The sequence below is a fragment of the Puntigrus tetrazona genome, chromosome 17 (genome assembly GCF_018831695.1).
Source record: "Puntigrus tetrazona isolate hp1 chromosome 17, ASM1883169v1, whole genome shotgun sequence".
Taxonomy (NCBI): Eukaryota; Metazoa; Chordata; class Actinopteri; order Cypriniformes; family Cyprinidae; genus Puntigrus; species Puntigrus tetrazona.
Window position 1 is genome coordinate 12,669,691 of NC_056715.1, and position 15,977 is coordinate 12,685,667.

The 15,977-nt window shown below is 36.0% G+C and overlaps 1 pseudogene; it reads left to right on the top strand.

Moving 5' to 3' along the window:
- Window positions 1-3,318: 3,318 nt before the first annotated feature.
- LOC122361995 overlaps window positions 3,319-15,977 on the top strand; it is a 37,776-nt pseudogene continuing 25,117 nt past the window's right edge.

The window sequence follows — 15,977 nt, forward strand, 5'->3', positions numbered from 1 at the left end:
TCCTGGAAACATACAGCAGCAGGTGTTGTAGTTGCTATGAATTTGGTCATGAGTGCATTATTTGCAACATGGTTAACAATAAGATAATGCATTACAAAAACAATTAAGACATACATTACATTATATTATTATTGTACAATAAATGATCATGTATATGTTTTACATTTTAATGAATAATTGACACAACACTACTATACAAAAAATATATACAACCTTTGTTTTGATGAAAAAAAAATTAAGTCATGCTTTTACAGTGATTTTATAGTTTTAATATATTTACCATAGTGTTGCTACAAATCTTTAGAAAGCATTTTGAAATGCACTTGGTAATGAGCTTAACTTTAAGTAGTATAGGTTTTTTCTTGCAACCCATGTTTCCATAGGTTCATCAACTTTATAATTAAGGTTTTTTTATCTTAAGGGTTTTCATGCAGCAGTCCCAGGTTTATTAGATAGAGACAAACTAGCACTGAGCCCCAATTCAAGTAAAAGAGAGTCAATGGGAGAAAGGTGTTGGGTTATTTACTATGTGCACAAATTAAACACAAACGTAGATCTACCACAGTGATGTGATCCAACCAAGAACAGCATAAATGCAGAATTTTTTTAAGATATATGCTTTTGTGCATTAATAATAGTGCATTAGTAAATTGCATTGCATTATTCATTTAATACTTTCTTTAATGGATTCTCCTAAAAATGCATGTCCACACCTTTTCAGTTTAATTTATTCACACTCATCTTTATAAAAATGCATGACAGTAATATTCTCATTCCAAATAATCTGTACAAGCCCTTAGAGCATAAAGTGTTCTGCACCTTAAGAAAAATTAGTGCAAGTTAATACCATACAGCTTAGTATAGTTACTACAATTCTAGTGATGTATCCATGTTTACCCTAACGACACACTTCTATAGTGTTGTTGGGGTGTTTCTGTATGCTGTTTCTGGTGTTTGTTAGTGGGGCGTGTGGTAGGTGCTACTGGCTGGGTCAGGCTGAGCCCCTGGAAGTCTGCTCTGCATAAAGCTCAGGGCCATGTCACAGTTTTTAGTATGAACCGTGTTTTTAGTACCTATCTCAAGATGGCCCAATGTATTCTTTTCTTTGTATTATTATGTGTGCAGAAATTAGATGTGTCCTGCGAGTAGGAGCTCTTGTATGGGCTGAATGCCAAAATGTGGCATAATTGTAAACTAAAACAAGCTCCTATTTAAGTTGTTCTTGTGTCCCTGGCAATAAATTTGGCTGAGTCTTGTCATTCTTAATAATAATGACAGATTGTTGTTTTATGTTATCGACATTTGGTATCCTTCAGTATGCACATTATAGTAATGTTATTGTGTAGACAAAATATATGTAGCTAGTTTTCTTTTGAAATTTTGTAATATTCTAAACAGCCAAAAACATCTTACCTTGTACATTAATGAAGGTTGAAAGTTCGATATTTTAAAGATAGGACTTTGCGACGTTCTTTTCAGGAATTCAAATTCTAATCTTATCTTAGAACAATCTTAGAAAAAAATAACATTATTAAGAAATGATTTTGTAACAATAAAATATTTATAACTTTTAGAAAGAAAGAAAGTTAATATATTACCTAGGATGGTTTGAGGGTGAGTAGTGTTATTGAGCAAATTTGGGTGAACTATCCACTTTGCAAGAATGCCATAAATTCCCTTATCAATTAAAAAACCCTTTAAAGCAAACACTTTTGGTTGAGATACAGTTCTTATTAATATCTTTTTAACATTTGTGGACAGGTTTTACTTTTTCTTGTGCTGAAAGAAGTTAGCTTCACTTTCTCAAGTTTTCACAATTGTTTCACAATCTAAATTCAATCCACAGAGTTCATCTGGTGAAAATAAAACACTGATAGTGCAGAGCCAGCTTTGAGCCAACAAATGACACCTATGTGATTTGGCGAAGGGCATCACCTGCACTTCCCCTCCGGAACCTGTGGACACGGACACAACATATCGATTGTCAGCCATATGAGCGCTGGAGGACTACCACAATCATTTAGCACAAGTGGGTATGAATGCGATCCGTCAGCGACTGTCGATGGAGCAAGCTATTATAACAGTGTTTTGTTTGGAGAATGTCACTTTTTTTGTCTGTGAGGATGAATTAACATGCATCATTCAGGCGCTTGATGTCTTTATTAATGCAGATGAGAGGATTTGTGGTTGCCCTCACTTCCCCATGCATGTTTAAACAAGATTAGTGAGCTCGGCGAGACATCAAAGGTTAACAGATCTATCCCAACATAACAGTCTTGACATTGAAGATGTTCTTATCAAAACATAGCTGTCTAAATAAGATATTCAGAATCCATTATATTGATTCCAATGGATAGAAGCAGATAGAAGGTCCTAATATAATTCAGGCGTGAATGACAAACTGATGATATCTGCATAATAAAAAGTGATTACGTGTTAGGGACCTGTATCAGTGCTGGCACTGATATTTGCATACATCCAAAGATTATAGATAAATTTAATTGTCCATTCGCGAGAATAAATCAAAGAGAGATGAAGACTCTTGATATTTATTACCATGGTGACTGTAGAACCTGTTAGTTGAAGTTATAAAGAACTGAGAAAGTGTTACAAGGAGGTTCGAGAAAGGTCATTTGCTTAGTTTCAGGCTTCTGCTATTTTTTGGTGGTCGTGGTGATTCAGTTCATTAATGAATTAGCTTTATTAAATTGAACTTGTTATAAAACTTTCCTGTATCTTTAATGGCTGACTGCAGGAAATAGCATCTGGAAGGCCTAAATCAGCACACTTGACCCAGAGAAAAGGATCAATTTAAACACATTTTTTATTGTGACTTCTTTTTGGGGTTTTTTGTATGTTTTTATAGACAGCTGCATAAATAATCACACAACTCAAGATGGGTATAGTTTCTTGAAACAAAAACTGATGTCAAGCAACACATTGCCTTAGTTTACTAGTTTTTTTTAAGCAAATGAAAGTAAGTATAGTCTCATTTTGCAATGCCACATATGGAGGTATTACACAAACTTTAATAAAGACATATGTTAATTGTTTCACCTGGCTTTTAATCAATCAGTTCAGTGAATCATTTCTCCAGAGTTGCTTATGCTACACAAAACGCCACTTTACTGGTGTAAGAAAGCATATATTTGAAAGTAGGCCAAGTAGTGGAATTCTCTGTTACTTCTGGTATGTAATTTGGCAAACACATTTAAGGGTTTAATCAAAAACCCTATCTCTACTCTCTGGTTAGACGCTGGTAATCTTTTTATCGTAACTAGTAAGATCACTGACATGTCTCTCTGTGGCAGACACACGATGTTCTGTAAGACCAACAACATGTGGAGCTTCCATCATTGCAGCAGACAACAGAAGAGGTCAGGACAACTACACAAAAGGATTGACGAAATTGTGAGTGCAAGACAAGCTCATCACAGTATCTTACTCTTGCAAGCTACACCAAACGGCTTTAGCACAAGTCCTTTAATATCAGACTGTTAAAGAAAAGAAGAATGAAGGGAAATATGCTGTAATACCCGATTGTATTTGGCTGACTACCAATAGTTGATTATTTGGGATTCTACGGTGAAGTTTGTCTTCTTTGTTTCACCCTTAGTAGGCCAAATCAAAGAAGCAGGTCATAGAGGTGGTGGAACCTGACAGGAAGTAGGGACCAACAATGCTCCCCAAATGTTTAGACAGGAAACAGGAAGCGTTGTGTATAAAAGTGGACAGCATTGGATATGTTAGGAAAAGGGAAACTGCATGACAACAACAAAGCTATCATGTTATCATGCACAGCTGTCCATGTGTGATATTAAAGTCTGGGCATCACGTGAAGGAGAGAGAGACATTTTAAATGCAAATACCTAATTGATAGAAAAGCCTTAGCAATTCTATTAATGCTATTCATTATTTAGATATTTTTTCTGCATCTAAAACATACACTCACAGGGAAGGAATTCTGGCCGCCAGAAGTGGCTGGCTGTCAGCACTTGGCGCATACACATTTTTTTTTTTTGATTGCTATTGTTCAGCACCTCTCCCCTACCGTAATGGTCACTTTCAAGTGCTTTTTAAGAGTTCCCCATCAGACGCACTTCTGATAACGCCTCTTAAGATATGACAGCCACTCAGAGGGTCCTGCATTGCTTAAAAATCCATCTAGACTCTCTCTTACATACCTGTAGAAGTACGCCTTTCATCTAATCCTTGTCTTTCTTTCCCTCTTCCAGTTCCATGTTACAGGAAAGAGTACAGGAGAAGGTTATGCAAAGACTAGCTTGAGATCGCCAATTACGTGGACAAGGTAATAAATGCCATTCATTTGCCCAAAAATAGAGTCTAATAAAATAATATAATAGAAGCCTTGGATTATCAGAGTAAAAGAAATGTATGGGACTGCTGGGAGGTAAAGGATGCTGGTTTTAAATAAAACTGCACTTTGAAATATAAGTATTTTTCGATTAGGATAAAGTGGCTACAATGTCTGAGACATACTGCTGTGTCAATAGATGTATTATGTGTTTCTCTCAGTTTTACAGAGTGTTGAACATCCGATATATTCTGGTGGGACTGGAGGTGTGGGAGGAGTGCCGAGTGGGCAGTGTGCAGTCACCAAGACCCCTCTCTACAACGCTGCATGAGTTTTTGACTGGAGAAAACTTAAACTTGTCAAGAACGACTGCATGATAACGCTCAGCTTATTAGGTATAAAGCATCCGCTTTGGCACATAACAGCACCTGTTTTAGATTCTCTTTATCGCTTTTGTATTCTTCACAGCAATATAATAAACAGCTCACTCAGTAGTATGCATGTCTTAGAATGTGTTTTTGCAGTTAAATTTATATTAGGTGGCCCTTAACTATGTATGTACTTACAATTAAACTAATAATTCGGCACTGCACTTATTATGTACATACACAAGCTTTCTACATTGCACTTATTTTTTTTAATACCTACACTGTAATTTTAGTTCTCCAACTCAAAAAAAAAAAAAAACCCACTCAAGAAGAGTGTTTCTCTACATTTTTCCACCTGCCCAATTGAATGTATTATTTTTTAATTGTGGCAAACAGTTGCCCCTAACAGAAAGTTGTGCAGGCAGTGCAGAAATCCAATTGGGCTCTGGACAAGGAGTCAATAGAATATTTTGAGTTGGGAGGTTCAAAATCTTTTTTATTAGCAGTATATGTAATTACATCTGTAATACATTTTGTACTTACATTTATATAATTACACTATTGACCCATTCATTACACTCTTAACCCATCTACATTAAATGACAGAATATTACTAAGATGTAAGCCATTAATCTAGAGTGTATCAAGATTACACTTTGATATCATTTTCACATATGCATAACAGTAGCTGCCTGTTAAATGTACATAATTATAATCTGTAATTACAGTATTGTTCTATAACTTAGATTACATGATAAAACACATTTTTATTTCATGTAAGTACAATGGATACCACTAAGTATTTTATATACCACTTCATATTCTTTTTAAAATAACATTTCAAATTATATAATTTTTTTTTAAAGATATTCATACTTTTTTCAGCTATTTTTAGTGAAAACAACATTTATATATTCCTACTTCAAAAAAATGCTGTTCTTTTTAAACTTTACATTCATCAAGGAGTTCTAGGGAAAAACATCATTTGTTTCTACAAAATAAAAACAGCATTTAACTGTTTACCATTAATAATACTTAAAATGACAATATAGATTCAGCAGGTGTTGTAGCACTGGTAGAATGGTATTCTGAACATGTATTAATCTTAGTCTCATTTAACTTGGATTGTGCAAGTATTGTAATTGTATTTAACCATTTTTATTCTCTGCTTATGGCAGTGGGGTGTACTTCCAGGGGCACTGGCTAATAGGCATAAGCTCCCATCATGAGTATGTGTACCGCTGAGCAGTCCAGGAGGCATTGTCATGGTGAGAATAAATCATCGCAGACATTCTGTGTGTCCCGCTAATTAGCACATTCCACACTGAGCTGGACAACCACCCAGCTGTTTTTTACACTTTCATGATTTAAAAGCATTGGAAATTTGCAGAGTGATAGTTCACCCTCTATAATAATTCTGTTATTAATAATCATCTTTTTGCCATTCCAAACTTGGCACATACAGACTTAAGCTTCAATAAATGCAAAAAGGTTTGAAGGTTTGCAAAAGCCTCAGTCCTATTCATTGTAAGGACTTTTGGTATGGTCAAAAAGTTGTCTGGATTTGATATGTCATGAGGGTAAATAAATAATGAGTGTTTCATTTCCGGGTGAACTATTTCTTCAGGGTATAGGTTGTGTCCCACTCTGCTCAGATTCACCCCGTCCATTTTTGTTTGTTTTTAATTCCAGAAATTTTCAACTAATCAATAGACAATGACTATTGCTTGTTTGCCCCTAACACCCACTAGTCATCAGTAATACTGCTCTCACCAATGTGCTCCTTTTTATAACTTCAGTCATTCACTTTTTGTGGGTTTTCCTCAGCGTCAGACTACCTAATAGGAGCAGAGCGGGAAGCGAACTTATATAATGCATATAAATCTATTTAAATGTGTAATAAAAAATATTAGAAAAATCTATATATATTTTCATTAGTGGTTTTAAACTCTAATGTAATGTAATGTAGATTCAGACTACATAGGCTGTTTTAGGTTGTTTTATCTTGTAGTGCCTTGAATTTAAAAATAGGCTAAACTAATCCACGTTTAACAGCTCTTGAAAGTCAAGTGCACAGGTTTGGTCTTCTTACTTTTAACCACCCACACACAGCTGCCTGTCAGTCGGTGCGCCACCACCTATTCAAACCATTTATCGCTGCTTTGCTGCTACATGGCTAAATAACACACATTTACATTTTTATTAGTATAGATCTATCATCTATGCCCTGCTGTAACAAGCTGTGCCTCTTAAGCAGGGCCTCACAGAGATGAAGTCATTTATCCACAGGTCTGAATTACAAACTATTGTGGCGCTGTATGATAAATGATTCCAATTAACTTCTTAAAGGGATAGTTGCAAAATGAAAGTTCTGTCATCAATTACTCACCCTCCTTTGCTGATTATTTATTTCTTCTGTCAAAAGAATGATCATGTTGTTATTTTCCGTGATTACAACGAAAGAAGAAAGGTCACTGCAAAAATGACGTAAATAAAGCACCACAGAAGCTGGTGCATATGTTGTAACTAAATTGAGTTTTTCTATAGTATCGTTTGTCATTTTGACATCGTTTACTTCACTGTATGGACAACAGCTGCATGAGCTCATGGCATAAGGATGAGTAAATGATGACAGACATTTTCGGATGAAGTATTCCTTTATATTATTTCATAAAATCAACAGAATAGAAAGAGACAAAAGAGAACGTGTTTGATTTGGGAAAACAGCCTCTGTACACTAACCGATGTATTCTGTATTGGCAGCTGCGTTTTCAGAGTCTTGCATGTCTGTCTTCTATTCACATAAATATAGCAAACTGAGACTAACTGAAACTGGTTGCAACTAAAATTTGGTTGTAAACCAAATCCTGTGCGTGTTCTGATCAGTTGATCAGCAGTCCTGATCAGCTTAAAACTCTTCACAATCCTCTTAGATGACTCACAAATTGTGTATGAAGATTTGAATCTAGCAGTTTGACTTTGTGCATAAAAAGTCTTACATGATTATAGGAAATTCAGAAGGTTGGAAATGCTCTGTGATGGGAGATTTAAAATCTGAAACTAACTTGTCAGAAACCCAAGAGCACTTAAATATGGCTGTTACCACTATAAAAGCACCGTGTTTTCAATGTGACAGCTTGGTAGTGGTTTCTTGGAATAGTTAAGTCTAGATTTCCTGTGGCATTAACCACCATATTAGTCTGCATTTACACTCAGACAGGGGCAAGTCAGTCATAATCACAATATACTGGGTCATCAGTGGCACCCTATAGATTCTGAATAAATGAAATGAGGCAGATAAATATCACCCCTGTTGGCTCTGAAAGCTAAGATGAGCCTGTCATGTTCCTGCGCCCTGCAATCAAGGAAGAAAATGGCATTTTGGATGTACAGCGAAATGGAAAAAGACGGTCGGGGTATAGTTGTGTGAAAAGATGGCAGCTAAATTAAGAAAAAAAAATCTGTTTCTGGAGTTATTAGAGTTGGTTAAGCTGGTAAACAGGTCACGTTCATGAGGCAGCAGGGAGGTTTTCTTCACCTCAGCTGAAATGGATAATGCTGAAGCTCTGCTTTGTTCTCAGTGAACAGATGATGAAGGGAGTAGAAGAAAAAGGAAAGTAGAATAAGGGCAGTGGTGCTTGTATGTGTGTTTTATGGTGAGGTTGAAAGAGATTTTAAAAGAAAGAGTTTGAAAGAGAAAAGATAAAAATTCATAGGAGCATCTACAGCCCTTCAAGAATTTAACACGACATCACTGTCTGCCGGTCCTTTCACGTGTCATACATTATTAATCAGATGTTGTGTTTTTTTTTTCCAGTCTATAATGAAGAAGTAACTGAATATCAGTGCTGTTATTTAATTTAACATCTAATTCATTACACCATACACTGATACATTAATCAGATTCATTGCAAATAATTGTATATGTCAATATTTGTAAAAGCCTGAAATCATTTTATTCTGAAAGCAAAGATTTCCTCACAGATTTTGCAATGTGGTCAAGTTGGTCACAAATTTGCCCCACTGACCTACAGAAACCACTTTGTTTGAGGTGGAGCTATGCCTGTTATGGGATGTAATAGATCATGAAATCTGCAGTCGATTGCCACTTTTTGGCCACTTTGTTTTTGCCAGTTCTGTTCCAATATAGTTGCTGAGCTGCCTCAAATATCTGCCTCTTATTTTATGCTTAAAGTGCTGCATAAACAGTGCCTTTTACACGGCTACACTACTACTACAGTGGCCAATTATTCTTTGTTGCTCTCAAATGTTGGCAAAATTTCACTAATTAGTACAATGGGCACCTTAATATAAAGGGTGTAAGTAAAATTAACAAATCTCAATATTCATTGAAATTTTTGCTGAGCATATTTTAGTTTTTGTTACTTTGGCAGGTTTAGGACAGCTGTGCACATCTGACTCCCAAATCTTTGATATTCTTCATATTCTGTGTGGGCTTTGTTTGTAGCAAAAAAAGCAATTCACTTTAAAATAAGTTTGAAAAATGTTTACCTTACTTTAAGCATAAATGCATAAATAATGTTTTGATGTTTTAAAAAAATTTATGCTGATATTTGACAAAAAGGGAAAAATATACTTTAAATATAAACCTCAAATTGCCAGTAGGTTGTGTCAAATCACTGCATGGGTGAGGCTCAGCTGAGTCATTCATTCATCTGATTTGTTCAAAGAGCAAATTGATTAAGAAACAAAAAATAATAATGTCTTGTGCTTCTCTAAGATTCAAAACAGTTCTGATATGACTACTTTCTTTTTGGAAAAAATACAAAACAAGCTGTTGTATCTAAAATGTAAGTCACTTAATATTTGTTAACTTTGTTAACTGAGCTGTTCATCAAATGGATACCACATTTACATTTATAATTGTGCTGATTTTTGAAGAAAAACAAATCACTCTTTTGTGTGATATTAACAACTATATCAGATTATATTAATATACTTTCTTTTTAAATAGGATTTTAATAGACCAGACCATGCAGTGAAAGTTTGAACCCTGTGCTCGCTCTCTTTGGAGTGTTTGTTTGGTTTCTAAGTATATAGTCTATAATGTCAAATCATATATAAACAACCATTACAATATTATCGATATGATGATATAGTGCACACCCTTACTGAAATCAGATTTTTTGCCATCAAATTAGTCAAACATTACTTGATTCTAATCCTCCTCTGAGACCAATACATTTTTAGTGAGACAGTTTTGCGTTTTCAAAGTAACAGACATGAAAAAACTGCAAAAAAGATACAGCGTAAGTAGGTTAAGATACAATATGACATCCTATTTTTCATAGGATCACTCAGACAATCCTCTGGGAGCTGCTGTGACCTTTGGCTCATGAGTTGGGTCATAACTTTGGAATGAACCACGACACACCAGAGCGAGGATGCGGCTGTAGGATGACTGTAGATCGAGGCGGCTGCATCATGACCCCTTCTACAGGGTGAGTATATGCTATAGGAAATGTATTGATAACCGCTTGATGGATCACAAACCTCTGCCGGTAACAGGGAGTGTTTGAACAAATCAAAATCTAACTAGTCTATGATAACCTCCTCCTACTCCAGTGCGAGTACCCTGTCTGATTTGATGTATTAATGCACTGCAGACGTATCACTCTGCGGCTCAATTAGTCTCCGACGCAGCCCTATTATCTAGGGAACGGGCAAATCACGCTCATCATTCATGTACACAAGAGAATAATCAGCCGCTTACCTGCATCTTATTGACCAGGGTTAATTAGCCGTCTCTCAGTGATGAATTTGTACTACATAGCCATTATCGCCACCACTGACGCAAAGGCTGGTCTCGGATTAAAACTCAAAAACTTGTAGATAGACGGAAGGCTTGCTTGGTCCACTCCAGAAATTGTATTTCAGACATTTAGACATCACCTGGCTTCCCGTGATAACGTGATTGTTGGTAATGGTTTTCGCATGCAGCTGGTCTTGGACATGGGTAAACACCAGGTTGATAAGGTGAGGCTGGCTCCATAATGGGAAATTTCCTCTCCTTACACTTAGGCCAGTTTGCCTTATCAGACGATGAACCAGAAAGTGCGCCGGGATGGGAGTCTTTAGATGTGTCGGTGGAGTAAGAGAATTGAGTGTGAATCTGCTGTCTTGGCTTGCTTAGTTTTGTGGCTAATGGCTGGCACAACACTGATTGGCTGATGGCTTTACAAGATTGTGCACAGTCGCAAACCTTTTTACTAACCTATTTCAATTTTATTTAGTCCATTCATTAAGAGAACTCAATTATCTAAAATTTCACTATGAAATAAACATTTGCTGTTTATATTTTGCATGCAAAACGGTACACAATATACGGTTTATCATGTTTCACCTCTACCAAATGCTAACCAGCAAAACCTTGACAGTTTGGTATAATTAAACAGATTAAATGTCAAATCAGTTACTTTTTACTGTATGTAAAGTGGTGTTCAAAATGTTGGGGTTGATTACATTTTTAGTACATTTTATTACATTTAATATTGTCAAATATTATTGCAGTTTAAAAAGAACTGTATTCTAAAAATTGTATTTATTCCCATCATGTAAAGCAGAATTTAGCCATTGCTTCCCATTTTCAGTGTCACATAATATTTTTGTGGAAACCGTGATGCTTTTTCAGGATAGTTTGATGAATAGAAAGTTTAAAAGTACTGCATTTACTGCAGGTAAATTTAACGCTGCCTTGCTGAATAAAAACAGTAGTATACACTATGGAGGATTTCTCATTTTGTTAGGTGTATTGTAGAGCCAATACCCCAAAATTCAATTTAAATACAAATCAAACTTTATATTTTTAAAACTAATTTTGTAGCCTTAAAATGCAACACTCTTGGCAAGCAAGACGCGCATTATCTTCTAGTGCTTTTGAGATATTCCAGAATCAGAATTGTGGCGCTTGTGAGTTCAATCTAAAGAAAGGCTGAGGTTTACAGTTTCACTCATATCGCACAAGTCAGTCACCAGTAATCATCTGTCCGCTCTCAGCTGTGACCGGTTTGCAATCTCTCTGCTGTGGCTGTCTTATCTTATAGGGGGGATATTTTTGTTGGACCGCTGCTCGACCCTGGATGACTGCCATAACAAACAGCAGAACCCTATTCTCCCATTATTTGCTCTATGACAACAAGACAACATGCTGGGAAGAAACCTCTCTGGGCTTTTTAAAGCTACCTTAGGGGAAAAGTCAGGAGAGCTGTTTTGTCATCTATTTTAGCCACAGGTACCGTGGGGAGGTTGACATCATTTTTTCTTTTCTTTAAAGATTCATAGCTCCAAATTCTCCAGCAGCGCAATGGATAAATACTTAAAAGGACGTGGCGCTTCTGTAAAAAAGAAGGTGCTTTTAAAGAATGCTGGAGTGCTAAAGCTTGTCCCCACTTTTCAAAATAGCTCCTCGCATTATTGTTCATTGCAGCGTCATTGGGGGTTTTGAGGTCACAGTTTAGCTGAAGTTTGGTGTCTGCTTCTGATAGGTTCATGTAGGGTTTGTTTTGCGTTGTTTTAGGGGCAGCGCACATGACTTTGTTGTATCAGAGAAGCTGTGTACTATTGCAGAGTCAGGAAAATGCTGGCCTATTTTTTCGCTTCCCATGGGAGAATTGCAGACTTCTGAGTTTATTCAACCCTAAAGGCCAAGAAACTTATGGACACACGCGGTCTCAAAGACACAAAACAGATCTACTATATGCAAATATACTATAAGCCCATGGGTAGGCTAAAAGCCCCTTTTTAATCAATGTTTTGGTCTTGTTTTAAAGGTTTTGAGGCTAAATATTTTGCTAAGTTTTTAGAGAATATACAATACCGTTCAGAAAATTTGATTTAAGATGTTTTGTTGTTGTCGAAGAAATGTATACCTTTATTCAGCATGTATTAATTGTTTCATATTTCATATTTCATATCAACATTTCACATAAAGGCTGTTACTCTGAACTGAAAGTTACTAAAAGTTATTTTTCAGTTACTGAAAAAGTTTCCACAGAATATTGAGCAGCACAACATCAAATCAGCATATTAGAAAGATTTCTGAAGGATCATATTACACTGAAGTCGGGAATAATGTATGATAAAAACTACATTTTAAATATATTAAACAGAAATGATTTAATAACAATAATAATACTAATAATAATTACTACTGCTAATGATAATTACTTTCTGCTGATTAAATAAATACAGCTTTGGTATACATTAGAGACGTCTTTCAAAAACAATTGTAGCATTGAATTGAAATGTATAATCTAAATTTAAGATACTGTGTGAATAAAAATAATAATATTAAAAATATACCTAAATTACAAGATTTGCTTTAAGAAGTTACTTGTGTTTTTTGATCTTGCATGCATGTCAACCTGTTGTTAGGGACTCCCAAAATCAAAATATGAACATTACCCAAAACAGGGGCAATTTAAGGATAAGATATTTGTACTAGAAAAGTTGAGATAAATACTGATAAAGAATCATTATTTGCAGATAAAAATAGACACACAGATGCAGGTATAAAGAAAAAAACATTCTTAGTTTTCATTTTCTCCATATGTTTGTTTCTTTGTTTCCATGCTGTTTTGACTGCCTAAATAAACCTCCTGTAAGTTGGCTCTAACAAAGCACACAATCTGGCTCTGATTTATTCAGTTCCTCAAAACCCTTTTCCTGCTGTTGCTGGATGTGTTGCGCTGTTCTTACTCTGCAAGGATCTATTTTAAAGTTCAAACATGAGAAATTCATGATCTTGCACGCAGCGTTTTTTCTCTTTTTGACAGCTGCTGCGAGCTCTCAGCCCCAGTATTCTATCCGCAGCATCGAACGAACAATACCATACGGTCTGAGAGATTCAGAGCTGGAAACTCAGCAGAATTGCAAAAACAATTGCAAATGAGAATGAATAAGATGGACTGACAGACAGGACAAACAGACAAAACAAAGAATAATGCAGAGACAAAAATAGAAATTAAGAGAGCAGGCTAAAGCATAAACAGGAAGTTATTGTCTGCTTCTTAATGTTTTTAACCAATACAATAGCCAACATTTGCGGCAAACAATAGTTTGAGGAAGCGAAAAGTCATTCGTTTGAAAACGAATGGAGGAAATTGTATTGCTCAACATGGCGCCTCAAAGAAAAGGATGCCTTCGATTTAGAGAGCTAATCTGACTTACGTATAAATCCAATTCAAAATTTGTAACCCCACTGTATGTTATTGTTTCCTCATTCAGTTAGACAGGAACGATAAATGCAAAACTGGAAATTGCTGTCAGGGATGCAACCGAGATGACCGTAAGGCGGACTAACTTACTCTTGAAAGGCACCAAAGTACAAGCACAGCATATATCTTAGCTCGAGGTGTAAGGCTCTCAGCAGGAGGTTAAACATTGTGATTTCACTTCTTACCTAACACAATCTCTGCCTGTATCTTCACTACAGAGCAGATGAGGGAAGAGCGTTTGCCAATAATATTAAGCATGTCAGATGGCCTTTTGGAAAGAGCACATCAGATGTTATCGCTTAATGGGTATCGCTTTCACCTTTTATTGAGGCGGCCACACACTGAATCCCAAACGGCGGTGTTATCTTCTAAACGACAGGCAGAACAATAGAGCCCAACTTTGAATCAGTTTGTGTCGCCGGAGGAGGCTGATTAAACAGACATTAATTTCCTCATTCCGCACCTATTGCTGATAGCGTAACAGCTCTAATAGGTCAAAGTCAGAATGGTGGTTTGAAAAAGTCTAGATGCAAATGACGTTGAATTGCAGATTTTTTTTTTCTATCACTTAGAAACTGTCCAGGCAGGTTAATGCAAAAGATTGTGTGTGTGTGTGTGTGTGTGTGTGTGTGCACAAACGTTTAAATATTTATGTCATTTATAAGTAATGGATTTAGTGAAGGCTCTTGGGAAAAAAGTGCCTGTGAGACATTTTTGTGAAATATGTAGCTTCTTACATGTTTCACAACACTTTCTCAAAGTGAATTGTCCAGTAAGTGGCACTTTATCCTAAACAGATGAAAATGAATCTGCCAATGTTTTATTGCTTTAGTTGTTGAACATATTGCAACTGAGAGTGTTACCAAAAGCTAACATCACATAAAAATACACTTACTGAAGCAACCATGACACTGTAGTTTGGTTCTTCAAACTGTTTCTTTGTTAATTGTATGATGTTGTACCAGGAGCTACCAGAGCATGTTTACTATGCCAGAAAATCCGTACATAATGAGTTGGTTACGTGATGCAAATGTCAAAATACTTTAGATTACAAATTTTGCATTATGCTAAAAGTGATATATGAAGTCATAACATAGTACCATTCAAGGAACCTTTATAAAAGATAAGTATTAATTAATCGGTAACCTGACGCTGTATCATATTTTGGGTAAATAGGAATAAATCTTATTAGTGTTTTACTGCCCCAAGTGTTCATTTCAGCTGGAAACTGCTGTGAATTATGGGTATGTTTATGGAGTTTGGTTTGGTATGTTTTATGGTTTTCTGAGTGTTTCTTTAAACACTTTGTCATGCAAGGGTGTGTGTATTATGATATCAGATGTCATCATGGTTTGACCGGGAACCAGGCAGCTCTGACATTTCCCAAAATGAAATCTGAACGTTTGGAATTCTGTGACATACTGAAGAGAGGTTCAGTGTCCAGGAGATTGCTCAGGAATCAGGAATGCTCAGTTGTTTCCAGGAATACGTGGGTAACACGCAAGCTCAGCTGAAACAATACTCATCGGGGTGTGTTTCTGCGTGTGTGAACACCTCCATAATCTAAAACAACAGCCGAGCCTTATGCATCTCATGCATCTAGTTGGACCTCAAGTGCACCTCCAGTCAGAAGAACCAGGTTTGATATTTTAAGTTGGTTGGTTTAAGTTGGATATTTGGAAGTGGATTCTTAAAAGGACAGTTCACCCTGAAAGCAAAATCCTGTCATCGTTTACTCGTTATGTCAGTCCGAGTCAACACATACAATGTTCTTTCTTCATCAGAACACAAAATATATATATATTTTTTTATGTTTTCCAGAAGAACTAAGATGGATGTCAAGTGCATTTTATTCTGTTCCTATTTTATGGTTTCAGCCTTGAATATTGCACTTTTTGTGATACTTCTGTGATGCTTTGTGTCTTGAAAGCCTCAGCTTGAAAGCTTCAGACCAAAATTCACTGGAGTACATTCAAAATGAATTGGTACGTTTTTTGAAAGAGATCAGGTTTGGAACGTCATGACACCCTCACCCTGATTTTTTGGTTTTTTTGGAGT